The following is a 27595-nucleotide window of genomic DNA, read 5'->3' on the forward strand; positions in this document are numbered from 1 at the left end:
GTAGAACAGCTGAGTGCATGTTAAATCTCTGAGCTGTTTCCCAAAACCATTGGTATTAATGTAGAACAGCTGAGTGCATCATTAAATCTCTGAGCTGTTTCCCAAAACCATTGGTAATGACATTAGAACAGCTGAGTGCATCGTTAAATCTCTGAGCTGTTTCCCAAAACCATTGGTATTAACGTAGAACAGCTGAGTGCATCGTTAAATCTCTGAGCTGTTTCCCAAAACCATTGGTATTAATGTAGAATAGCTGAGTGCATCGTTAAATCTCTGAGCTGTTGCCCAAACCATTGGTATTAACGTAGAACAGCTGAGTGCATCGTTAAATCTCTGAGCTGTTTCCAAAACCATTGGTTAAAGAACAGCTGAGTGCATTCAGCTGTCTCCCAAAACCATTGGTAATAAGCATCGTTAAATCTCCGAATACTGTTTCCCAAAACCATTGGTATTAACATTACAACAGCTGAGAGCATCGTAAAATCTCTGAGCTGTTTCCCAAAACCATTGGTATGATTAAAATCAGAGGAGAACAGCTGTTTCCCAAAACCATCTTAAAAGTGTTCATCGTTAAATCTCTGGAGCATGTAGAGCCAAAAACCATTGGAATTAATGTAGAACAGCTGAGTGCATCAAATCTCTGAGGTGCATCATTGTTAAATCTCTGAGCTGTTGCCCAAAATCATTGGTATTAACGTTGAACAACTGAGTGCATCGTTAAATCTCTGAGCTGTTTCCAAAACCATTGGTATCAACGTAGAACAGCTGAGTGCATCGTTAAATCTCTGTGCTGTTGCCCAAAACCATTGGTATTAACGAGAACAGCTGAGTGTATTGTTAAATCTCTGAGCTTTTTCCCAAGGCATTACTGGTATTAACGTTGAACAGCTGAATGCATCGTTAAATCTCTGAGCTGTTTCTCAAAAAGTATTGGTATTAACGTAGAACAGCTGAGTGCATCACAATCTCGGAGCTCTTCCCAAAATCATTGGTGTTAGCGGAGCTCTTCTCTGAGCCAAAAAACCATTGGTATTAACGAGAACAGCTGAGTGCATCGTTAAATCTCTGAGCTGTTCCCAAAACCATTGGTATTAACGTAGAACAGCTGGAGTGCATTGTTAAATCTCTGTGCTGTTTCCCAAAACCATTGGTATTAACGTGAGAACAGCTGAGTGCATCGTTAAATCTCTGAGCCGCTTTCCAAAACCATTGGTAAACCATCTTAAAGCTATGTTCATCATTAAAACCTTCGTAGGAGCATCGTTAAATCTCTGAGCTGTTTCCCAAAACCATCTTAAAGCTATGTTCATCATTAAAACCTTCGTAGGAGCATCGTGAAATCTCTGAGCTGGTTCCCAAAACCATTGGTATTAACGTAGAACAGCTGAGTGCATCGTTAAATCTCTGAGCTGTTTCCCAAAACCATTGGTATTAATGTAGAATAGCTGAGTGCATCGTTAAATCTCCCGAGCTGTTGCCCAGAACCATTGGTATTAACGTAGAACAGCTGGAGTGCATCGTTAAATCTCTGAGCTGTTGCCCAAAACCATTGGTATTAACGATAACAGCTGAGTGCATCGTTAAATCTCTGAGCTGTTTCCCAAAACCATTGGTATTAAGGTAGAACAGCTGAGTGCATCGTTAAATCTCTGAGCTGTTTCCAAAACCATTGAGGATAACGTAGAACAGCTGAGTGCATCGTTAAATCTCTGAGCTGTTTCCCAAAACCATTGGTATTAACGAACAGCTGAGTGCATCGTTAAATCTCTGAGCTGTTCCCAAAAATCATTGGTATTAATGTATAACAGCTGAGTGCATCGTTAAATCTCTGAGCTGTTTCCCAGTACCATTACATAACGCAGAACAGCTGAGTGCATCGTTAAATCTCTGAGCTGTTTCACAAATCCATTGAATTAATGTAGAACAGCTGAGTGCATCGTTAAATCTCTGAGCTGTTGCCAAAAACATTGGTATTAGCGTAGAACAGCTGAGTGCATCGTTAAATCTCTGAGCTGTTTCCCAAAACCATCTTAAAGCTATGTTCATCATTAAAACCTTCGTAGGAGCATCAAATCTCTGAGCTGTTTCCCAAAACCATCTTAAAGCTATGTTCATCATTAAAACCTTCGTAGGAGCATCGTGAAATCTCTGAGCTGTTTCCAAAACCATTGGTATTAATGTAGAACAGCTGAGTGCATCGTTAAATCTCTGAGGTGTAGCCCAAAATCATTGAATTAACGAGAACAGCTGAGTGCATCGTTAAATCTCTGAGCTGTTGCCCAAAATCATTGGTATTAACGTTGAACAACTGAGTGCATCGCTAAATCTCTGAGCTGTTTCCCAAAACCATTGGTATTAACGTAGAACAGCTGAGTGCTTCGTTAAATCTCTGTGCTGTTGCCCAAAACCATTGGTATTAACGTAGAAGAGCTGAGTGCATCGTTAAATCTCTGAGCTGTTTCCCAAAACCATTGGTATTAACGTAGAACAGCTGAGTGCATCATTAAATCTCTGAGCTGTTTCCCAAAACCATTGTTATTAACGTAGAACAGCTGAGTGCATCGTTGAATCTCTGAGCTGTTGCCCAAATCATTGGTATTAACGTTGAACAACTGAGTGCATCGTTAAATCTCTGAGCTGTTTCCCAAAAACGATTGGTATTAATATAGAACAGCTGAGTTGCATCGTTAAATCTCTGAGCTGTTTCCCAAAACCATTGGTATTAATGTAAACAGCTGAGTGCATCATTAAATCTCTGAGAGCTGTTTCCCAAAAAACCATTGGTATTATCAGTAGAACAGCTGAGTGCATCATTAAATCTCTGAGCTGTTGCCCAAAACCATTGGTATTAGCATTAGAACAGCTGAGTGCATCGTTAAATCTATGAGCTGTTTCCCAAAACCATTGGTATTAACGAGAACAGCTGAGTGCATCAGTTAAATCTCTGAGCTGTTTCCAAAACCATTGCTATTAACGAGAAATAGCTGAGTGCATCGTTAAATCTCTGAGCTGTTTCCCAAAACCATTGAAGTATAAATGTAGAACAGCTGAGTGCATCGTTAAATCTCTCTGAGCTGTTTCCCAAAACCCTTGGTATTAATGTAGAACAGCTGAGTGCATCAAATCTCCGAGCTGTTGCCCAAAATCATTGGCATTAACGTAGAACAACTGAGTGCATCTTTAAATCTCTGAGCTGTTTCCCAAAACCATTGGTATTAATATAGAACAGCTGAGTGCATCGTTAAATCTCCAAGCTGTTGCCCAAAATCATCGGTATTAATGTAGAACAGCTGAGTGCATCATTAAATCTCTGAGCTGTTGCCCAAAATCATTGGTATTAACGTGGAACAACTGAGTGCATCGTTAAATCTCTGAGCTGTTTCCCAAAACCATTGTTATTAACTTAGAACAGCTGAGTGCATCGTTAGATGTTTATTCCCCCCCTCCCGCATCACTTTATACACAGAAGATCTCTGCTAAACACAGAATCATTTACATACATTTACATTTTAGTCATTTAGCAGACGCTCTTATCCAGAGCGACTTACAAATTGGTGAATTCACCTTCTGACATCCAGTGGAACAGCCACTTTACAATAGTGCATCTAAATCATTAAGGGGGTGGTGAGAAGGATTACTTATCCTATCCTAGGTATTCCTTGAAGAGGTGGGGTTTCAGGTGTCTCCGGAAGGTGGTGATTGACTCCGCTGTCCTGGCGTCGTGAGGGAGTTTGTTCCACCATTGGGGGGCCAGAGCAGCGAACAGTTTTGACTGGGCTGAGCGGGAACTGTACTTCCTCAATGGTAGGGAGGCGAGCAGGCCAGAGGTGGATGAACGCAGTGCCCTTGCTTGGGTGTAGTGCCTGATCAGAGCCTGGAGGTACTGCGGTGCCGTTCCCCTCACAGCTCCGTAGGCAAGCACCATGGTCTTGTAGCGGATGCGAGCTTCAACTGGAAGCCAGTGGAGAGAGCGGAGGAGCGGGGTGACGTGAGAGAACTTGGGAAGGTTGAACACCAGACGGGCTGCGGCGTTCTGGATGAGTTGTAGGGTTTAATGGCACAGGCAGGGAGCCCAGCCAACAGCGAGTTGCAATAATCCAGACGGGAGATGACAAGTGCCTGGATTAGGACCTGCGCCGCTTCCTGTGTGAGGCAGGGTCGTACTCTGCGGATGTTGTAGAGCATGAACCTACAGGAGCGGGCCACCGCCATGATGTTGGTTGAGAACGACAGGTGTTGTCCAGGATCACGCCCAGGTTCTTAGCGCTCTGGGAGGAGGACACAATGGAGTTGTCAACCGTGATGGCGAGATCATGGAACGGGCAGTCCTTCCCGGGAGGAAGAGCAGCTCCGTCTTGCCGAGGTTCAGCTTGAGGTGGTGATCCGTCATCCACACTGATATGTCTGCCAGACATGCAGAGATGCGATTCGCCACCTGGTCATCAGAAGGGGGAAAGGAGAAGATTAATTGTGTGTCGTCTGCATAGCAATGATAGGAGAGACCATGTGAGGTTATGACAGAGCCAAGTGACTTGGTGTATAGCGAGAATAGGAGAGGGCCTAGAACAGAGCCCTGGGGGACACCAGTGGTGAGAGCGCGTGGCGAGGAGACAGATTCTCGCCACGCCACCTGGTAGGAGCGACCTGTCAGGTAGGACGCAATCCAAGCGTGGGCCGCGCCGGAGATGCCCAACTCGGAGAGGGTGGAGAGGAGGATCTGATGGTTCACAGTATCGAAGGCAGCCGATAGGTCTAGAAGGATGAGAGCAGAGGAGAGAGAGTTAGCTTTAGCAGTGCGGAGCGCCTCCGTGATACAGAGAAGAGCAGTCTCCAGTTGAATGACTAGTCTTGAAACCTGACTGATTTGGATCAAGAAGGTCATTCTGAGAGAGATAGCGGGAGAGCTGGCCAAGGACGGCACGTTCAAGAGTTTTGAAGAGAAAAGAAAGAAGGGATACTGGTCTGTAGTTGTTGACATCGGAAGGATCGAGTGTAGGTTTTTTCAGAAGGGGTGCAACTCTCGCTCTCTTGAAGACGGAAGGGACGAGCCAGCGGTCAGGGATGAGTTGATGAGCGAGGTGAGGTAAGGGAGAAGGTCTCCGGAAATGGTCTGGAGAAGAGAGGAGGGGATAGGGTCAAGCGGGCAGGTTGTTGGGCGGCGGCCATTAAGAAGCGAGATTTCATCTGGAGAGAGAGGGAGAAAGAGGTCAGAGCACAGGGTAGGGCAGTGTGAGCAGAACTAGCGGTGTCGTTTTGACTTAGCAAACGAGGATCGGATGTCGTCGACCTTCTTTTCAAAATGGTTGACGAAGTCATCTGCAGAGAGGGAGGAGGGGGGAGGGGGAGGAGGATTCAGGAGGGAGGAGAAGGTGGCAAAGAGCTTCCTAGGGTTAGAGGCAGATGCTTGGAATTTAGAGTGGTAGAAAGTGGCTTTAGCAGCAGAGACAGAGGAGGAAAATGTAGAGAGGAGGGAGTGAAAGGATGCCAGGTCCGCAGGAGGCGAGTTTTCCTCCATTTCCGCTCGGCTGCCCGGAGCTCTGTTCTGTGAGCTCGCAATGAGTCATCGAGCCACGGAGCGGGAGGGGAGGACCGAGCCGGCCTGGAGGATAGGGGACATAGAGAGTCAAAGGATGCAGAAAGGGAAGAGAGGGAGGGTTGAGGAGGCAGAATCAGGAGAAAGGTTGGAGAAGGTATGAGCAGAGGGAAGAGATGATAGGATGGAAGAGGAGAGAGAAGCGGGGGAGAGAGAGCGAAGGTTGGGACGGCGCAATACCATCCGAGTAGGGGCAGTGTGGGAAGTGTTGGATGAGAGCGAGAGGGAAAAGGATACAAGGTAGTGGTCGGAGACTTGGAGGGGAGTTGCAATGAGGTTAGTGGAAGAACAGCATCTAGTAAAGATGAGGTCGAGCGTGTTGCCTGCCTTGTGAGTAGGGGGGGAAGGTGAGAGGGTGAGGTCAAAAGAGGAGAGGAGTGGAAAGAAGGAGGCAGAGAGGAATGAGTCAAAGGTAGACATGGTTTATCAGTCTCTCTGTGATGCTGATTACTTCAGAACAAAGTTGACTACAAATACATAGTTATAAATGTCTTTGCATTTGATAGAAACAAGCAACAAATAAAATTATGTTCAAATGAAAACCGAGATGACTGCATTAAAATTTAAACAGAAGGCAATAGGCCTATTTCAATCATATTGAATTGTATTGTAACGGTTTTCGTAGATGGGAGAAGGTGTGGACCAAAGCGCAGTATGTTTTTATAACTGAACACTGAAATACAAAACAACAACGTGAAAAACGAAACTGTCCCGTAAGTTGCAGAAAACACTAAACAGAAAATTAAACACCCACAACCAAAATAGGGAAAACAGGCTGCCTAAGTATGATTCTCAATCAGAGACAACAAACGACACCTGCCTCTGATTGAGAACCAGACCAGGCCATACACATAAATACTACATAGAAAAAAGAACATAGACTACCCACCCCAACTCACGCACTGACCAAACTAACACAAAGACATAATTATGGAACTAAGGTTAGAACGTGACTGTCACGCCCTGGGACGAAATATATTATGTTTATCTTCATTTATTTGGTCAGGCCAGGGTGTGACATGGGTCTGCAAGGAGCTGTCAGTCTGCAAGGAGCTGCCAGTCAACCAGACTCTTCCAGATCTGCCAGTCAACCAGACTCTTCAAGATCTGCCAGTCAGCCAGACTCTTCCAGATCCGCCAGTCAGCTAGACTCTTCCAGATCTGCCAGTCAGCCAGACTCTTCCAGATCTGCCAGTCAGCCAGACTCTTCCAGATCTGTCAGTCAGCCAGACTCTTCCAGATCTGTCAGTCAGCCAGACTCTTCCAGATCTGCCAATCAGCCAGATTCTTCCAGATCCGCCAGTCAGCCAGGATCTGCCAGAGCCTTCCTCCTCTCCTGTGCTGCCGGATTCTCCTGCCTGTCCGGCGCTGCTGCTGGAGTCTCCCGCCTGTCCGGTGCTGCTGCCGGGATCTCCCGCCTGTCCGGCGCTGCTGCCGGGGTCTCCCCGCCTGTCCGGCGCTGCTGCCGGGGTCTCCCGCCTGTCCGCCGCTGCTGCCGGAGTCTGAAGAGCCCTCTGTCCCGAGCTGCCCTCTGTCCCGAGCTGCCCCTCTGTCCCGAGCTGCAGCTGCCCCTCTGTCCCGAGATGCCCCTCTGTCCCGAGCTGCCCCTCTGTCCCGTGTTATTTAGTAGGGTTACCGTGGCTAGGAGGTCACGGAAGCGGACAAGGTGGGGAGGACTACGGTGAAGTGGGGTCCACGTCCCGCGGGAGCCGCCACCATGGACAGACGCCCACCCGGACCCTCCCTATTTTGATGTGCGTCCGGGAGTCCGCAGACTTAGGGGGTTCTGTCACACCCTGGCCGAAATATATTATGTTTATCTTCATTTATTTGGTCAGGCCAGGGTGTGACATGGGTTATTGTGGTGTGTTTTTGTCTTGGGGTTTTGTGGGGTGTCTAGTTTAGTCTATGGCTGCCTGAGGCGGTTCTCAATCAGAGTCAGGTGATTATCGTTGTCTCTGATTGGGAACCATATTTAGGCAGCCATATTCTTTGAGTGTTTCGTGGGTGATTATTCCTGTCACTGTGTTTTGCACCAGATAGGGCTGTTTAGGTTTTCGCACGTTTGTTATTTTGTTAGTTTATTCGTGGTATTGTCTCTCGTCTTCGATTTCAATAAAATGAATCACAACAGAAAGCCCAGTGACATACATTTATGTTCAATTTATATATTCAATTTTTCTACTTGAAGACTACGGCCTGTAATTTGTCTCAATATATTTGATGAAGTGATGCCTAACGCTTTGCTGTGCCAAATCTGTGATTTAGTGCATTTTTTATTGGTTAATTAGAATTAGAATAGAATAATAGATATAATAATAATAATAGAATAATTATTCATTAGAATACGGTGCCTCTATTTTTGCAGCCATAGGTGATAATATTTCTCTTGGGGCTGATCTGCAATCAGTATTGTACAATAATTCTAATGTTAAAGGGAAAGATTTGAATGGAGAAAATGGATCTGAGATCAGCGCTCCCTTTCTTTCCATCCTATCAGTATTGATACATGATTCACCAGATGTGATACCTTGTAGTGCTGCTGATCCAGTTTCTACTGGTTTGACTGAGGATATGAACTCTGACCTGTTCACCAGACGTAATACCTTGTAGTGCTACTGATACAGTTTCTACTGGTCTGACTGAGGATATGAACTATGACCTGTTCACCAGACGTGATACCTTGTAGTGCTGCTGATACAGTTTCTACTGGTCTGACTGAGGGATATGAACTCAGAATTCTGAAACCTTGTCCCAAACCTTTTGTTTCGACCTCTCTCTCTCTCTCTCTCTCACCTGCTGTCTTGACCTCACACACAGGGAGGGAATGGAGTGTTTGTTTAATATTGTTTAGGACCACGAAATTGACAAAAGGATGAGCCAATGGATTATGAAAACAACCAAAATAAATGGGAAAATGAGAGGAAATTACTAGAGACAGTGTTGTTTAACTCACTGACCAGGACCCATGAGTTCTTCTTACCTTTGTTCAGCAGAAAGGTCTCCCAATCTAAACAGTATAGGTAGACTAATAGACCGGTCACTCTGCATGGACACACAGCTGGGAACAGGGGAGGCTGGTCTCTCCTGCTGGATTGGACTTCAACACAACAGAGACAGACATTACATATCTCATCTACTCTGAGCTCAGATGGGGAAACATAAAAAGAGTTTAATTCCAAAACGCTATATTTCCCATTTTCAGAAATGTTGGTAAATTATCTAATTTTGTTTAAAGAAATTATTAAACAACTACAAGGTTTTATAAAGACTTCTAAATTTGGCAATTTAGACATAAAATGCACATTTGCTGTAAATTGCCTGCCGTGAGAAACTGGGTCAAATTAAATTCATCTTTAGATATCTAGGTGAGACAACCACATATCACAGTCAGATATACAGGATACCATCATTCCTGTTAAACATATATAGATATCAAGGTGAGACAATCACATATCACAGTCTAATATACAGGATACCAACATCCCTGTTAAATAATGGATATATAGATATCTAGGTGAGACAACCACATATCACAGTCTAATATACAGGATACCAACATTCCTGTTAAATAATGGATATATAGATATCTAGGTGAGACAACCACATATCACAGTCTAATATACAGGATACCAACATCCCTGTTAAATAATGGATATATAGATATCTAGGTGAGACAACCACATATCACAGTCTAATATACAGGATACCAACAGTCCTGTTAAATAATGGATATATAGATATCTAGGTGAGACAACCACATATCACAGTCTAATATACAGGATACCAACATTCCTGTTAAATAATGGATATATAGATATCTGGGTGAGACAACCACATATCACAGTCTAATATACAATATATATATAGATATCTAGGTGAGACAACCACATATCACAGTCTAATATACAGGATACCAACATCCCTGTTAAATAATGGATATATAGATATCTAGATGAGACAACCACATATCACAGTCTAATATACAGGATACCAACATCCCTGTTAAATAATGGATATATAGATATCTAGGTGAGACAACAATGGATATATAGATATCTAGGTGAGACAACAATGGATATATAGATATCTAGGTGAGACAACAATGGATATATAGATATCTAGGGTGAGACAACAATGGATATATAGATATCTAGGTGAGACAACAATGGATATATAGATATCTAGGTGAGACAACAATGGATATATAGATATCTAGGTGAGACAACAATGGATATATAGATATCTAGGTGAGACAACAATGGATATATAGATATCTAGGTGAGACAACCATGGATATATAGCATTTAGCAAAAAATCACATTTTCTTACACATCTAAAATATAGAACAGGTATATATGTACCCATAAGCCATCATTTATGAATAAAAAACTCTTTAGAATATACATTCTTAAACAATACTGTCAGCTCACCTAATAGTTTTGGTGTCATATCCCCCAGAGAAACTCATTTTAGAAGCAGGGCACCCCTCCTCTCTCTCCCCAGAGAGACTCATTTTAGAGGCAGGGCCCCCCTCTCTCTCCCCAGAGAGACTCATTTTAGGGGCAGGGCCCCCCTCTTCTCTCTCCCCAGAGAGATTAATTAGAGCACTGTCAACCTAAACAGAGATCCAACATGTTGGTTGTGGTTAACACAGTGACAACTAAACAGAGATCCAACATGTTGGTTGTGGTTAACACAGTGACAACTAAACAGAGATCCAACATGTTGGTTGTGGTTAACACAGTGACAACTAAACAGAGATCCAACATGTTGTTTGTGGTTAACACAGTGACAACTAAACAGAGATCCAACATGTTGGTTGTGGTTAACACAGTGACAACTAAACAGAGATCCAACATGTTGGTTGTGGTTAACACAGTGACAACTAAACAGAAATCCAACATGTTGGTTGTGGTTAACACAGTGACAACTAAACAGAGATCCAACATGTTGGTTGTGGTTATTAACACAGTGACAACTAAACAGAGATCCAACATGTTGGTTGTGGTTAACACAGTGACAACTAATTATTAAATGTCAATTGTTCTCTTTTATTCATGATCTCTTAGAAATAAAACATTTACTAACAGACACATCCAGTCAGGTGATTTAATGCGTCACATGAACATGTAGTTGTGACTGATATTTGTCACCTCATCTCCATGTTTGTTGTCAGTAATAATTATAATAACAATAATATAATGTGTCACTGACTGTTAAGGCTCCCAGAAGTGACCAACTGAGTTTCTATTTGAGTTGCAACCTTCCGGTTACTAGTCCAACGCTCTAACCACTAGGCTACCCTGCCGCCCCTCTCTACTGTCTGTTAAGGCTCCCAGACGTGACCAACTGAGTTTCTATTTGAGTTGCAACCTTCCGGTTACTAGTCCAACGCTCTAACCACTAGGCTACCCTGTCGCCCCTCTCTACTGTCTGTTAAGGCTCCCAGACGTGACCAACTGAGTTTCTATTTGAGTTGCAACCTTCCGGTTACTAGTTACACTCTAACCACTAGGCTACCCTGCCGCCCCTCTCTACTGTCTGTTAAGGCTCCCAGACGTGACCAACTGAGTTTCTATTTGAGTTGCAACCTTCCGTTTACTAGTCCAACGCTCTAACCACTAGGCTACCCTGTCGCCCCTCTCTACTACTGTCTGTTAAGCTCCCAGACGTGACCAACTGAGTTTCTATTTTAGTTGCAACCTTCCGGTTACTAGTCCAACACTCTAAACACTAGGCTTCCCTGCCGCCCCTCTCTACTGTCTGTTAAGGCTCCCAGACGTGACCAACTGAGTTTCTATTTGAGTTGCAACCTTCCAGTTACTAGTCCAACGCTCTAACCACTAGGCTACCCTGCCGCCCCTCTCTACTGTCTGTTAAGGCTCCCAGACGTGACCAACTGAGTTTCTATTTGAGTTGCAACCTTCCAGTTACTAGTCCAACGCTCTAACCACTAGGCTACCCTGCCGCCGCCTCTCTACTGTCTGTTAAGGCTCCCAGACGTGACCAACTGAGTTTCTATTTGAGTTGCAACCTTCCGGTTACTAGTCCAACGCTCTAACCACTAGGCTACCCTGTCGCCCCCTCTCTACTGTCTGTTAAGGCTCCCAGACGTGACCAACTGAGTTTCTATTTGAGTTGCAACCTTCCGGTTACTAGTTACACTCTAACCACTAGGCTACCCTGCCGCCCCTCTCTACTGTCTGTTAAGGCTCCCAGACGTGACCAACTGAGTTTCTATTTGAGTTGCAACCTTCCGTTTACTAGTCCAACGCTCTAACCACTAGGCTACCCTGTCGCCCCTCTCTACTACTGTCTGTTAAGCTCCCAGACGTGACCAACTGAGTTTCTATTTGAGTTGCAACCTTCCGGTTACTAGTCCAACGCTCTAACCACTAGGCTACCCTGTCGCCCCTCTCTACTGTCTGTTAAGCTCCCAGACGTGACCAACTGAGTTTCTATTTTAGTTGCAACCTTCCGGTTACTAGTCCAACACTCTAAACACTAGGCTTCCCTGCCGCCCCTCTCTACTGTCTGTTAAGGCTCCCAGACGTGACCAACTGAGTTTCTATTTGAGTTGCAACCTTCCGGTTACTAGTCCAACGCTCTAACCACTAGGCTACCCTGCCGCCCCTCTCTACTGTCTGTTAAGGCTCCCAGACGTGACCAACTGAGTTTCTATTTGAGTTGCAACCTTCCGGTTACTAGTCCAACGCTCTAACCACTAGGCTACCCTGCCGCCCCTCTCTACTGTCTGCTAAGGCTCCCAGACGTGACCAACTGAGTTTCTATTTGAGTTGCAACCTTCCGTTTACTAGTCCAACGCTCTAACCACTAGGCTACCCTGTCGCCCCTCTCTACTGTTTGTTAAGGCTCCCAGACGTGACCAACTGAGTTTCTATTTGAGTTGCATCCTTCCGGTTACTAGTCCAACGCTCTAACCACTAGGCTACCCTGCCGCCCCTCTCTACTGTCTGCTAAGGCTCCCAGACGTGACCAACTGAGTTTCTATTTGAGTTGCAACCTTCCGGTTACTAGTCCAACGCTCTAACCACTAGGCTACCCTGTCGCCCCTCTCTACTGTTTGTTAAGGCTCCCAGACGTGACCAACTGAGTTTCTATTTTAGTTGCAACCTTCCGGTTACTAGTCCAACGCTCTAACCACTAGGCTACCCTGCCGCCCCTCTCTACTGTCTGCTAAGGCTCCCAGACGTGACCAACTGAGTTTCTATTTGAGTTGCAAACCTTCCGGTTACTAGTCCAACGCTCTAACCACTAGGCTACCCTGTCGCCCTCTCTACTGTTTGTTAAGGCTCCCAGACGTGACCAACTGAGTTTCTATTTGAGTTGCAACCTTCCGGTTACTAGTCCAACACTCTAACCACTAGGCTACCCTGTCGCCCCTCTCTACTGTCTGTTAAGGCTCCCAGACGTGACCAACTGAGTTTCTATTTGAGTTGCAACCTTCCGGTTACTAGTCCAACACTCTAACCACTAGGCTACCCTGTCGCCCCTCTCTACTGTCTGTTAAGGCTCCCAGACGTGACCAACTGAGTTTCTATTTGAGTTGCAACCTTCTGGTTACTAGTCCAACGCTCTAACCACTAGGCTACCCTGTCGCCCCTCTCTACTGTCTGTTAAGGCTCCCAGACGTGACCAACTGAGTTTCTATTTGAGTTGCAACCTTCCGGTTACTAGTCCAACGCTCTAACCACTAGGCTACCCTGCCGCCCCTCTCTACTGTCTGTTAAGGCTCCCAGACGTGACCAACTGAGTTTCTATTTGAGTTGCAACCTTCCGGTTACTAGTCCAACGCTCTAACCACTAGGCTACCCTGTCGCCCCTCTCTACTGTCTGTTAAGGCTCCCAGACGTGACCAACTGAGTTTCTATTTGAGTTGCAACCTTCCGGTTACTAGTCCAACGCTCTAACCACTAGGCTACCCTGCCGCCCCTCTCTACTGTCTGTTAAGGCTCCCAGACGTGACCAACTGAGTTTCTATTTGAGGATGAACGGAGGGAAATGAATACACATATTGCCATGGTTACTCTTATGTTGTTATGCTCCAACATTACAACAACATCAGTGGGGTCTAATTGTCCAGCTTTTATTTAGTTGAATGAACATTCTCAGAGATGATATGCTGTTATTGAAATATGTTTCAGTCCATTGTCTTTTATACATACTTTCCATTTGGTTTTAGTCGTTTAAGTTAATACTGAAAACATTTGTTTTGGTAATGTCACCCCCCTACCCACCTGGAGCCCTGGCGTGACCCACAAGTGGTCCTGACAGAGTTTACATAGACTACCAGTAGCAGGCCTCATCACCTTCAAATCAGTTTCATTCTAAATAACTGGGAATATAGTGATATTTCCTAAACATTTCCTAAAGAGACCCTCAGGTCGTTCAGCAATATAAAGGATATTTTAAAACATTTCCCACAGAGACCCTCAGGTCGTTCAGCAATATAAAGGATATTTCAAAACATTTCCCACAGAGACCCTCAGGTCGTTCAGCAATATAAAGGATATTTCAAAACATTTCCCACAGAGACCCTCAGGTCGTTCAGCAATATAAAGGATATTTCAAAACATTTCCTAAAGAGACCCTCAGGTCGTTCAGCAATATAAAGGATATTTCCTAAACATTTCCCACAGAGACCCTCAGGTCGTTCAGCAATATAAAGCATATTTCAAAACATTTCCTAAAGAGACCCTCAGGTCGTTCAGCAATATAAAGGATATTTCAAAACATTTCCTAAAGAGACCCTCAGGTCGTTCAGCAATATAAAGGATATTTCCTAAACATTTCCTAAAGAGACCCTCAGGTCGTTCAGCAATATAAAGGATATTTCAAAACATTTCCCACAGAGACCCTCAGGTCGTTCAGCAATATAAAGGATATTTCAAAACATGTCCCACAGAGACCCTCAGGTCGTTCAGCAATATAAAGCATATTTCAAAACATTTCCCACAGAGACCCTCAGGTCGTTCAGCAATATAAAGGATATTTCAAAACATTTCCCACAGAGACCATCAGGTCGTTCAGGAATATAAAGGATCATATCTCAGCCTATTCTGTCTATTGAATGTGTGACGACCTCAGTTCATAATAATTATCCTCTAGACTTACCAGTCTGCCCTTCTTCCCTTCAAATCAGAACATTTATCCCACTTCAAGTTGTGCAGACAAATCTGTGCCACTGTTTCTACAGCCATTTTGTAACTGCGTAAGCTACACACTTATTTATAATGGGGTGGCAGGGTAGCCTAGTGGTTAGAGTGTTGAACTAGTAACCGCAAGTTCAAACCCCGAGCTGACAAGGTACAAATCTGTCATTCTGCCCTTAACAGGCAGTTAACCCACTGTTCCTAGGCCGTCATTGAAAATAAGAATGTGTTCTTAACTGACTTGCCTGGTAAAATAAAGGTAAATTTAAAAACATTTCATGAGGAAATCCCATATTTTCTGACGCTGTTGCAGAGGAAGTAGTCTGTATTACAAACTCCAAAAAACCTTTTATATTCATCTCAAATACACTACAAGTTTTAAATTCCCTACATTGCAGGAAAGTTCTCATGCAAAAGGTTATACATTCAGATCCTGTACAGAGATTGTTTTGGGAATCCTGAAAGATAACAGTGAATATGAGACATGGAGGAAGGTATTGGGAAGGTAGAAGGATAACATTGAATTCCCCTCCAGTATTGAAAACAGGAAGTGAACTTAGTCACAAGGTTATGCCAACTCCAGTAGTGTTGCAAAATCCTTACCACCCCACTCTTCCCCATCAGTCTTAAGAACAGAACCTGTGGTTTAATGTAGATACATGTAGATACAACAGAAACAACATGTGGTTTAATGTAGATACATGTAGATACAACAGAAACAACATGTGGTTTAATGTAGATCCATGTAGATACAACAGAAACAACATGTGGTTTAATGTAGATACATGTAGATACAACAGAAACAACATGTGGTTTAATGTAGATACATGTAGATACAACAGAAACAACATGTGGTTTAATGTAGATCCATGTAGATACAACAGAAATAGCATGTGGTTTAATGTAGATCCATGTAGATACAACAGAATCAACATGTGGTTTAATGTAGATCCATGTAGATACAACAGAAACAACATGTGGTTTAATGTAGATACATGTAGATACAACAGAAACAACATGTGGTTTAATGTAGATACATGTAGATACAACAGAAACACCATGTGGTTTAATGTAGATCCATGCATGGTATTCTCAACTTCTCTTTTATTAGAACAGAGACATTTCAGAGAGAGTCTGGTGGGAGGAGCTATAGTCTGGTGGGAGGAGCTATAGGAGGACGGGTTCATTTTTATGGCTGAAATGGAATAAATAAATTAAGTGTTTGATGTTCCATTTATTCCATTCCAGTCTTTACACTGAGCCTGTCCTCCTATAGCTCCTCCACCAGCCTCCTCTGGTTTGTATGTGAAAGTATTCAGGTGTTCATGTTGCTGTGGAGGCAAATTATATATATTTATTTAAAAAACTTTACAGGTCCAATGCTGTCGTAAAAATAAAGTAAAATAAAATGTGTAAATGGTGGATTTCTAAGTTTTGTATAAAAAAGTATAAAGTTAAAAGTTCTACCCGATGACAGTGTCACGCCTTGGTCTTAGTATTTTGTGTTTTAGATAATTAGTTGGTCAGGCCAGGGTGTGACATGGGTTTATGTTATTGTGTTGTCGTATTGTTTTTTTTGTAGGCATTGGGATTGTGGTTGATTAGGGGTGTGTTTAGTTTAGGTTTGGCTGCCTGAGGCGGTTCTCAATCAGAGTCAGGTGATTCTTGCTGTCTCTGATAGGGAACCGTATTTAGGTAGCCTGGGTTTCACTGTGTATTTCGTGGGTGATTGTTCCTGTCTCTGTGTAGTGTTCACCAGATAGGCTGTAATAGGTTTCACGTTCCGTTTGTTGTTTTTTTTGTATTTATTAGTTATTTCATGTATCGTTCCGTTTTTCTTCATTAAAGACATGAGTAACCACCACGCTGCATTTCGGTCCGACTATCATTCAACAAACGAAGAACGTCGTTACAGACATCATCACAAGTTATAACATTTCAAATCAGTGGTTTTCAAACACAATTAGATTGTAAATGGTGTTTGGAGCAATACAAAACCTAAACTATTGCAGATTTGAAAATCACTGTTTTTTTTACTTTTATGTCACGGAAAACATATTTTTAAGACTTTTCTACTTCTATTTGTCACTCCAGATCATAGTAAATCTAGTAAAACTAATTCCACACATGATAAGAGTTGGCCTGATCAGCCGGTCCATCGACACCCCTCCTAAACCAAACCACAACCAATTTCAAACATGATAAGAGTCAGCCTGATGACAAGATTACATTTCCAATAATCTGATGAGTGACAATATTACGTCTATCAGTTGTCACATATTACATGAAGGGATGGGAGCATCTAGTACATGAAAAGATTGGAGCATCTAGTACATGAAGAGATGGGAGCATCTAGTACATGAAGAGATGGGAGCATCTAGTACATGAAGAGATGGGAGCATCTAGTACATGAAGAGATGGGGGCATCTAGTACATGAAGAGATGGGAGCATCTAGTACATGAAGAGATGGGAGCATCTAGTACATGAAGAGATGGGAGCATATAGTACATGAAGAGATGGGAGCTTCTAGTACATGAAGGGATGGGAGCATATAGTACATGAAGAGATGGGAGCATATAGTACATGAAGAGATGGGAGCATCTAGTACATGAAGAGATGGGAGCATCTAGTACATGAAGAGATGGGAGCATCTAGTACATGAAGAGATGGGAGCATCTAGTACATGAAGAGATGGGAGCATCTAGTACATGAAGAGATGGGGGCATCTAGTACATGAAGAGATGGGAGCATCTAGTACATGAAGAGATGGGAGCATCTAGTACATGAAGAGATGGGAGCATCTAGTACATGAAGAGATGGGAGCATATAGTACATGAAGAGATGGGAGCTTCTAGTACATGAAGAGATGGGAGCATATAGTACATGAAGAGATGGGAGCATCTAGTACATGAAGAGATGGGAGCATCTTGTAATTGACAGATGAAGTGAATGGAGCATCTATTTATTAAATCCTCCTTCAGTCACAAGCACTTAAAACATTGTGATTTCTATATAATACTGTATCATAGATCAGATTCTGCAGGTTAAACATTGTGGTTTCTATATAATACTGTATCTGAGAGCAGATTCTGCAGGTTAAACATTGTGATTTCTATATAATACTGTATCAGAGATCAGATTCTGCAGGTTAAACATTGTGATTTCTATATAATACTGTATCAGAGATCAGATTCTGCAGGTTAAACATTGTGATTTCTATATAATACTGTATCAGAGATCAGATTCTGCAGGTTAAACATTGTGGTTTCTATATAATACTGTATCATAGATCAGATTCTGCAGGTTAAACATTGTGATTTCTATATAATACTGTATCAGAGATCAGATTCTGCAGGTTCATTGACACGTACCTTTCTCAAATAACTCTCAACATTCAAGAGGTGCAGCTTTATTTCCAAAGTTCACTTTTCTTCAACAACATCTGTGTTGTCCAGGTATTTATCAGGACCCCTGTAGCAGCAGTATTGATCAACATCTGTGTTGTCCAGGTATTTATCACAGGACCCCTGTAGCAGCAGTATTGATCAACATCTGTGTTGTCCAGGTATTTATTACAGGACCCCTGTAGCAGCAGTATTGATCAACATCTGTGTTGTCCAGGTATTTATCACAGGACCCCTGTAGCAGCAGTATTGATCAACATCTGTGTTGTCCAGGTATTTATTACAGGACCCTGTAGCAGCAGTATTGATCAACATCTGTGTTGTCCAGGTATTTATCACAGGACCCCTGTAGCAGCAGTATTGATCAACATCTGTGTTGTCCAGGTATTTATCACAGGACCCCTGTAGCAGCAGTATTGATCAACATCTGTGTTGTCCAGGTATTTATCACAGGACCCCTGTAGCAGCAGTATTGATCAACATCTGTGTTGTCCAGGTATTTATTACAGGACCCTGTAGCAGCAGTATTGATCAACATCTGTGTTGTCCAGGTATTTATCACAGGACCCCTGTAGCAGCAGTATTGATCAACATCTGTGTTGTCCAGGTATTTATCACAGGACCCCTGTAGCAGCAGTATTGATCAACATCTGTGTTGTCCAGGTATTTATCACAGGACCCCTGTAGCAGCAGTATTGATCAACATCTGTGTTGTCCAGGTATTTATCACAGGACCCCTGTAGCAGCAGTATTGATCAACATCTGTGTTGTCCAGGTATTTATCACAGGACCCCTGTAGCAGCAGTATTGATCTGCAACTAAGCAGAAACTAGTAACACAATCAAATTAAAATCAGATATTCTGTCGTCAATGGATGAACGGCCAATAGAAACCAGATAGAAACTGGTGCATGTGACTTCAGTTCTGGTTTGCCACAGACGTGCTGAATGTCTTTCCATGTCTGGGGAAATGAAACCAGGCCAGCAGCTGACTGTCAGACTGTGGTTTTGAGTCACGTGGAGCCTGACATGGACAAAGGCAGACATGTGACCATGGACAACATCTTCACATCATTTTCCCTGTCAGTCAAGTTGATTGCAAACAAGACACAAAGAAGACTAGCCTAGCCAGGTCATTACAGTATATACAGTATCTCTACCATATACAGACACCAACTAGTATCCCCTTTATGATCTAGCCAGGTCATTACAGTATATACAGTATCTCTACCATATACAGACACCAACTAGTATCCCCTTTATAATCTAGCCAGGTCATTACAGTATATACAGTATCTCTACCGTATACAGACACCAACTAGTATCCCCTTTATGATCTAGCCAGGTCATTACAGTATATACAGTATCTCTACCATATACAGACAGCAACGAGTATCCCCTTTATGATCTAGCCGGGTCATTACAGTATATACAGTATCTCTACCGTATACAGACACCAACTAGTATCCCCTTTATGATCTAGCCAGGTCATTACAGTATATACAGTATCTCTACCATATACAGACACCAACTAGTATCCCCTTTATGATCTAGCCAGGTCATTACAGTATATACAGTATCTCTACCATATACAGACACCAACTAGTATCCCATTTATGATCTAGCCAGGTCATTACAGTATATACAGTATCTCTACCATATACAGACACCAACTAGTATCCCCTTTATGATCTAGCCAGGTCATTACAGTATATACAGTATCTCTACCATATACAGACAGCAACTAGTATCCCCTTTATGATCTATCCAGGTCATTACAGTATATACAGTATCTGTACCATATACAGACAGCAACTAGTATCCCCTTTATGATCTATCCAGGTCATTACAGTATATACAGTATCTCTACCATATACAGACACCAACTAGTATCCCCTTTATGATCTAGCCAGGTCATTACAGTATCTACAGTATCTCTACCATATACAGACACCAACTAGTATCCCCTTTATGATCTAGCCAGGTCATTACAGTATATACAGTATCTCTACCATATACAGACACCAACTAGTATCCACTTTAAGATCTAGCCAGGTCATTACAGTATATACAGTATCTCTACCATATACAGACACCAACTAGTATCCCCTTTATGATCTAGCCAGGTCATTACAGTATATACAGTATCTCTACCATATACAGACAGCAACTAGTATCCCCTTTATTATCTAGCCAGGTCATTACAGTATATACAGTATCTCTACCATATACAGACACCAACTAGTATCCCCTTTATGATCTAGCCAGGTCATTACAGTATATACAGTATCTCTACCATATACAGACACCAACTAGTATCCCCTTTATGATCTAGCCAGGTCATTACAGTATATACAGTATCTCTACCATATAAAGACAGCAACTAGTATCCCCTTTATTATCTAGCCAGGTCATTACAGTATATACAGTATCTCTACCATATACAGACACCAACTAGTATCCCCTTTATTATCTAGCCAGGTCATTACAGTATATACAGTATCTCTACCATATACAGACACCAACTAGTATCCCCTTTATGATCTAGTCAGGTCATTACAGTATATACAGTATCTCTACCATATACAGACACCAACTAGTATCCCCTTTATTATCTAGCCAGGTCATTACAGTATATACAGTATCTCTACCATATACAGACACCAACTAGTATCCGCTTTATAATCTAGCCAGGTCATTACAGTATATACAGTATCTCTACCATATACAGACACCAACTAGTATCCCCTTTATTATCTAGCCAGGTCATTACAGTATATACAGTATCTCTACCATATACAGACACCAACTAGTATCCCCTTTATAATCTAGCCAGGTCATTACAGTATATACAGTATCTCTACCATATACAGACACCACTAGTATCCCCTTTATGATCTAGCCAGGTCATTACAGTATATACAGTATCTCTACCATATACAGACACCAACTAGTATCCCCTTTATGATCTAGCCAGGTCATTACAGTATATACAGTATCTCTACCATATACAGACACCAACTAGTATCCCCTTTATGATCTAGCCAGGTCATTACAGTATATACAGTATCTCTACCATATACAGACACCAACTAGTATCCCCTTTATGATCTATCCAGGTCATTACAGTATATACAGTATCTCTACCATATACAGACACCAACTAGTATCCCCTTTAATTATGGAAATAGGCTGAAAGACCAGGTGGTTCTAGTGTTATTAAGGACTGGTAGATGGGTGTTCTGATAGGCTGAAAGACCAGGTGGTTCTAGTGTTATTAAGGACTGGTAGATGGGTGTTCTGATAGGCTGAAAGACCAGGTGGTTCTAGTGTTATTAAGGACTGGTAGATGGGTGTTCTGATAGGCTCAAAGACCAGGTGGTTCTAGTGTTATTAAGGACTGGTAGATGGGTGTTCTGATAGGCTGAAAGACCAGGTGGTTCTAGTGTTATTAAGGACTGGTAGATGGGTGTTCTGATAGTCTGAAAGACCAGGTGGTTCTAGTGTTATTAAGGACTGGTAGATGGGTGTTCTGATAGGCTGAAAGACCAGGTGGTTCTTGTGTTCAGGACTGGTAGATGGGTGTTCTGATAGGCTGAAAGACCAGGTGGTTCTAGTGTTATTAAGGACTGGTAGATGGGTGTTCTGATAGGCTGAAAGACCAGGTGGTTCTAGTGTTCAGGACTGGTAGATGGGTGTTCTGATAGGCTGAAAGACCAGGTGGTTCTAGTGTTCAGGACTGGTAGATGGGTGTTCTGATAGGCTGAAAGACCAGGTGGTTCTAGTGTTATTAAGGACTGGTAGATGGGTGTTCTGATAGGCTGAAAGACCAGGTGGTTCTAGTGTTCAGGACTGGTAGATGGGTGTTCTGATAGGCTGAAAGACCAGGTGGTTCTAGTGTTATTAAGGACTGGTAGATGGGGTGTTCTGATAGGCTCAAAGACCAGGTGGTTCTAGTGTTCAGGACTGGTAGATGGGTGTTCTGATAGGCTGAAAGACCAGGTGGTTCTAGTGTTATTAAGGACTGGTAGATGGGTGTTCTGATAGGCTCAAAGACCAGGTGGTTCTAGTGTTATTAAGGACTGGTAGATGGGTGTTCTGATAGGCTGAAAAACCAGGTAGTTCTAGTGTTCAGGACTGGTAGATGGGTGTTCTGACAGGCTGAAAGACCAGGTGGTTCTAGTGTTCAGGACTGGTAGATGGGTGTTCTGATAGGCTGAAAGACCAGGTGGTTCTAGTGTTCAGGACTGGTAGATGGGTGTTCTGACAGGCTGAAAGACCAGGTGGTTCTAGTGTTCAGGACTGGTAGATGGGTGTTCTGATAGGCTGAAAGACCAGGTGGTTCTAGTGTTATTAAGGACTGGTAGATGGGTGTTCTGATAGGCTGAAAGACCAGGTGGTTCTAGTGTTATTAAGGACTGGTAGATGGGTGTTCTGATAGGCTCAAAGAGCAGGTGGTTCTAGTGTTCAGGACTGGTAGATGGGTGTTCTGATAGGCTCAAAGACCAGGTGGTTCTAGTGTTATTAAGGACTGGTAGATGGGTGTTCTGATAGGCTCAAAGACCAGGTGGTTCTAGTGTTATTAAGGACTGGTAGATGGGTGTTCTGATAGGCTCAAAGACCAGGTGGTTCTAGTGTTATTAAGGACTGGTAGATGGGTGTTCTGATAGGCTCAATGACCAGGTGGTTCTAGTGTTCAGGACTGGTAGATGGGTGTTCTGATAGGCTGAAAGACCAGGTGGTTCTAGTGTTCAGGACTGGTAGATGGGTGTTCTGATAGGCTCAAAGACCAGCTGGTTCTAGTGTTATTAAGGACTGGTAGATGGGTGTTCTGATAGGCTGAAAGACCAGGTGGTTCTAGTGTTCAGGACTGGTAGATGGGTGTTCTGATAGGCTCAAAGACCAGGTGGTTCTAGTGTTATTAAGGACTGGTAGATGGGTGTTCTGATAGGCTGAAAGACCAGGTGGTTCTAGTGTTATTAAGGACTGGTAGATGGGTGTTCTGATAGGCTCAAAGACCAGCTGGTTCTAGTGTTCAGGACTGGTAGATGGGTGTTCTGATAGGCTGAAAGACCAGGTGGTTCTAGTGTTATTAAGGACTGGTAGATGGGTGTTCTGATAGGCTCAAAGACCAGGTGGTTCTAGTGTTATTAAGGACTGGTAGATGGGTGTTCTGATAGGCTGAAAGACCAGGTGGTTCTTGTGTTCAGGACTGGTAGATGGGTGTTCTGATAGGCTGAAAGACCAGGTGGTTCTAGTGTTATTAAGGACTGGTTGATGGGTGTTCTGATAGGCTGAAAGACCAGGTGGTTCTAGTGTTATTAAGGACTGGTAGATGGGTGTTCTGATAGGCTGAAAGACCAGGTGGTTCTTGTGTTCAGGACTGGTAGATGGGTGTTCTGATAGGCTGAAAGACCAGGTGGTTCTAGTGTTATTAAGGACTGGTTGATGGGTGTTCTGATAGGCTGAAAGACCAGGTGGTTCTAGTGTTATTAAGGACTGGTAGATGGGTGTTCTGATAGGATTCACTCATGCTGATCGGCTCCAGTACTTTGTTCTTGACAAAAGCCTCCAAGTCAGCATTGACTTTTGGTCGTGTTAAAGACGTATACAGGTGAATCTGTCGCTGTGAGAGGCATCGCTGATGTCACTGTTCAGGTAAACAGACCAACTCTATGTTGTGAAGGGAGACTCTGCATCGCTGATGTCACAGTTCAGGTAAACAGACCAACTCTATGTTGTGAAGGGAGACTCTGCATCGCTGATGTCACAGTTCAGGTAAACAGACCAAGTCTATGTTGTGAAGGGAGACTCTGCATCACTGATGTCACAGTTCAGGTAAACAGACCAACTCTATGTTGTGAAGGGAGACTCTGCATCGCTGATGTCACAGTTCAGGTAAACAGACCAAGTCTATGTTGTGAAGGGAGACTCTGCATCACTGATGTCACAGTTCAGGTAAACAGACCAACTCTATGTTGTGAAGGGAGACTATGCATCACTGATTTCACAGTTCAGGTAAACAGACCAACTCTATGTTGTGAAGGGAGACTATCCATCACTACTGGGATGTTCATAGTTGAACTGTGTGCAGGGCAGGTCCTGTTTTCAGAACCTTTGGTTTGTTGTCTGACTTAATGCAGAGCTTCCCTGTAATGTCGTTCATTCTACCTATACCTATTCATACTACCTATACCTATTCATACTACCTATACCTATTCATACTACCTATACCTATTCATACTACCTATACCTATTCATACTACCTATACCTATTCATACTACCTATACCTATTCATACTATCTATACCCATTCATACTACCTATACCTATTCATACTACCTATACCTATTCATACTACCTATACCTATTCATACTACCTATTCATACTACCTATACCTATTCATACTACCTATACCTATTCATACTACCTATACCTATTCATACTACCTATACCTATTCATACTACCTATACCTATTCATACTACCTATACCCATTCATACTACCTATACCTATTCATACTACCTATACCCATTCATACTACCTATACCCATTCATACTACATATACCTATTCATACTACCTATACCCATTCATACTACCTATACCCATTCATACTACCTATACCCATTCATACTACCTATACCCATTCATACTACCTATTCATACTACCTATACCCATTCATACTACCTATTCATACTACCTATACCCATTCATACTACCTATACCCATTCATACTACCTATACCCATTCATACTACCTATTCATACTACCTATACCCATTCATACTACCTATACCCATTCATACTAACTATACCCATTCATACTACCTATTCATACTACCTATACCCATTCATACTACCTATACCCATTCATACTACCTATACCCATTCATACTACCCATTCATACTACATATACCCATTCATACTACCTATACCCATTCATACTATCTATACCCATTCATACTACCTATACCCATTCATACTACCTATACCCATTCATACTACCTATACCCATTCATACTACCTATACCCATTCATACTATCTATACCCATTCATACTACCTATTCATACTACCTATACCCATTCATACTACCTATTCATACTACCTATACCCATTCATACTAACTATACCCATTCATACTACCTATACCGATGTATACTACCTATACCCATTCATACTACCTATATATATTCATACTACCTATTCATACTACCTATACCCATTCATACTACCTATACCCATTCATACTACCTATACCCATTCATACTACCTATACCCATTCATACTACCTATACCCATTCATACTACCTATTCATACTACCTATACCCATTCATACTACATATATCCATTCATACTACCTATTCACACTACCTATACCCATTCATACTACATATACCCATTTATACTACCTATACCCATTCATACTATCTATACCCATTCATACTACCTATACCCATTCATACTACCTATACCCATTCATACTATCTATACCCATTCATACTACCTATTCATACTACCTATACCCATTCATACTACCTATTCATACTACCTATACCCATTCATACTACCTATACCCATTCATACTACCTATACCCATTCATACTACCTATACCCATTCATACTACCTAGTCATACTATCTATAGCCATTCATACTACCTATTCATTCTACCTATACCTATTCATACTACATATACCCATTCATACTACCTATACCCATTCATACTACCTATACCCATTCATACTACCTATACCCATTCATAATACCTATACCCATTCATACTACCTATACCCATTCATACTACCTACACCCATTCATACTACCTATACCCATTCATACTATCTATACCCATTCATACTACCTATACCCATTCATACTACCTATTCATACTACCTATACCCATTCATACTACCTATACCCATTCATACTACCTATACCCATTCATACTACCTATACCCATTCATACTACCTATACCAATTCATACTACCTATACCTATTCATACAACCCTGCTGTCCATTAAATATGTTTCTTTAAGATGGCAGGTCGGTCTGTCATTGTCTGCACTGATGACCAGTCCAGTGTGATTCTTTAAGATGACAGGTAGGTCTGTCATTGTCTTCACTGATGACCAGTCCAGTGGGATTCTTTAAGATGACAGGTAGGTCTGTCATTGTCTGCACTGATGGCCAGTCCAGTGTGATTCTTTAAGATGGCAGGTGGGTCTGTCATTGTCTTCACTGATGACCAGTCCAGTGGGATTCTTTAAGATGACAGGTGGGTCTGTCATTGTCTGCACTGATGGCCAGTCCAGTGTGATTATTTTAGATGGCAGGTAGGTCTGTCATTGTCTGCACTGATGGCCAGTCCAGTGTGATTATTTTAGATGACAGGTAGGTCTGTCATTGTCTGCACTGATGACCAGTCCAGTGTGATTCTTTAAGATGACAGGTAGGTCTGTCATTGTCTTCACTGATGACCAGTCCAGTGGGATTCTTTAAGATGACAGGTGGGTCTGTCATTGTCTGCACTGATGGCCAGTCCAGTGTGATTATTTTAGATGACAGGTAGGTCTGTCATTGTCTGCACTGATGACCAGTCCAGTGTGATTTCCTCCAACTATGAACATCCCAGTAGTGATGCATAGTCTCCCTTCACAACATAGCGGCAGCTTTTCAGTTTGTCTGTTTACCTGAAGTGCGACATCAGTGATGCCTCTCACAGCGACAGATTCTCCTGTGTAAGTCTTTAACACGAGGGGCGCTGGTTGAAGTGGAAGGTGTTTCAGTGTGACTTCCTGGTCTGATGAGTCACTCACCTCAGTGTTCTCTTTCTTAACGGTGTGAACATGTCCATTTGTCTTTTGTTGAAATGACATTTTATTGTTTCCCGTTTAGCATTTTCTGTTCTCTTTTTGTTTCTAGAGGTTTTGTCAAATGTGCATTTTCTTACCACATGCTGGACAATCCATGTCTTTACACCAGCATGTAGAAGGCTGATGTCCCACCTTGCCACAGTGGAAGCATGTGACTTGATTTCCCGTCTCTGATTTTCAGTTGAAATACTGTGCACTTTTATTTATTTTTGTGATCAACTTAATATTTATTTTAAAGGAAAACAGATAAGAAAAAATAGCAGCAGGAATGATTTTACATCTAGAGACACAATACTGCTAATTTATATATCAGAACAAATAGCAGCAGGAATGATTACACAGCTAGAGACACAATACTGTTAATATATATATATATACAGTGGGGCAAAAAAGTATTTAGTCAGCCACCAATTGTGCAAGTTCTCCCACTTAAAAATATGAGAGAGGCCTGTAATTTTCATCATAGGTCCACTTCAACTATGACAGACAAAATTAGAAAAAAAAACATAAAATCATACTTATTTTCCACCATAATTTGCAAA

At 42.4% G+C, this 27595-nt stretch overlaps 1 long non-coding RNA gene across 1 annotated transcript in view; it reads right to left on the minus strand.

Moving 5' to 3' along the window:
- Window positions 1–8582: 8582 nt before the first annotated feature.
- Window positions 8583–27595, minus strand: part of LOC135537516 (uncharacterized) — a 29785-nt gene continuing 10772 nt past the window's right edge. The window contains exon 3 of the long non-coding RNA XR_010455237.1: window positions 8583–8693. This is a non-coding gene — a long non-coding RNA (uncharacterized LOC135537516). The remainder of the gene's footprint in view (window positions 8694–27595) is intronic.

The sequence above is a fragment of the Oncorhynchus masou genome, unplaced genomic scaffold, assembly GCF_036934945.1.
Source record: "Oncorhynchus masou masou isolate Uvic2021 unplaced genomic scaffold, UVic_Omas_1.1 unplaced_scaffold_806, whole genome shotgun sequence".
Lineage (NCBI taxonomy): Eukaryota > Metazoa > Chordata > Actinopteri > Salmoniformes > Salmonidae > Oncorhynchus > Oncorhynchus masou.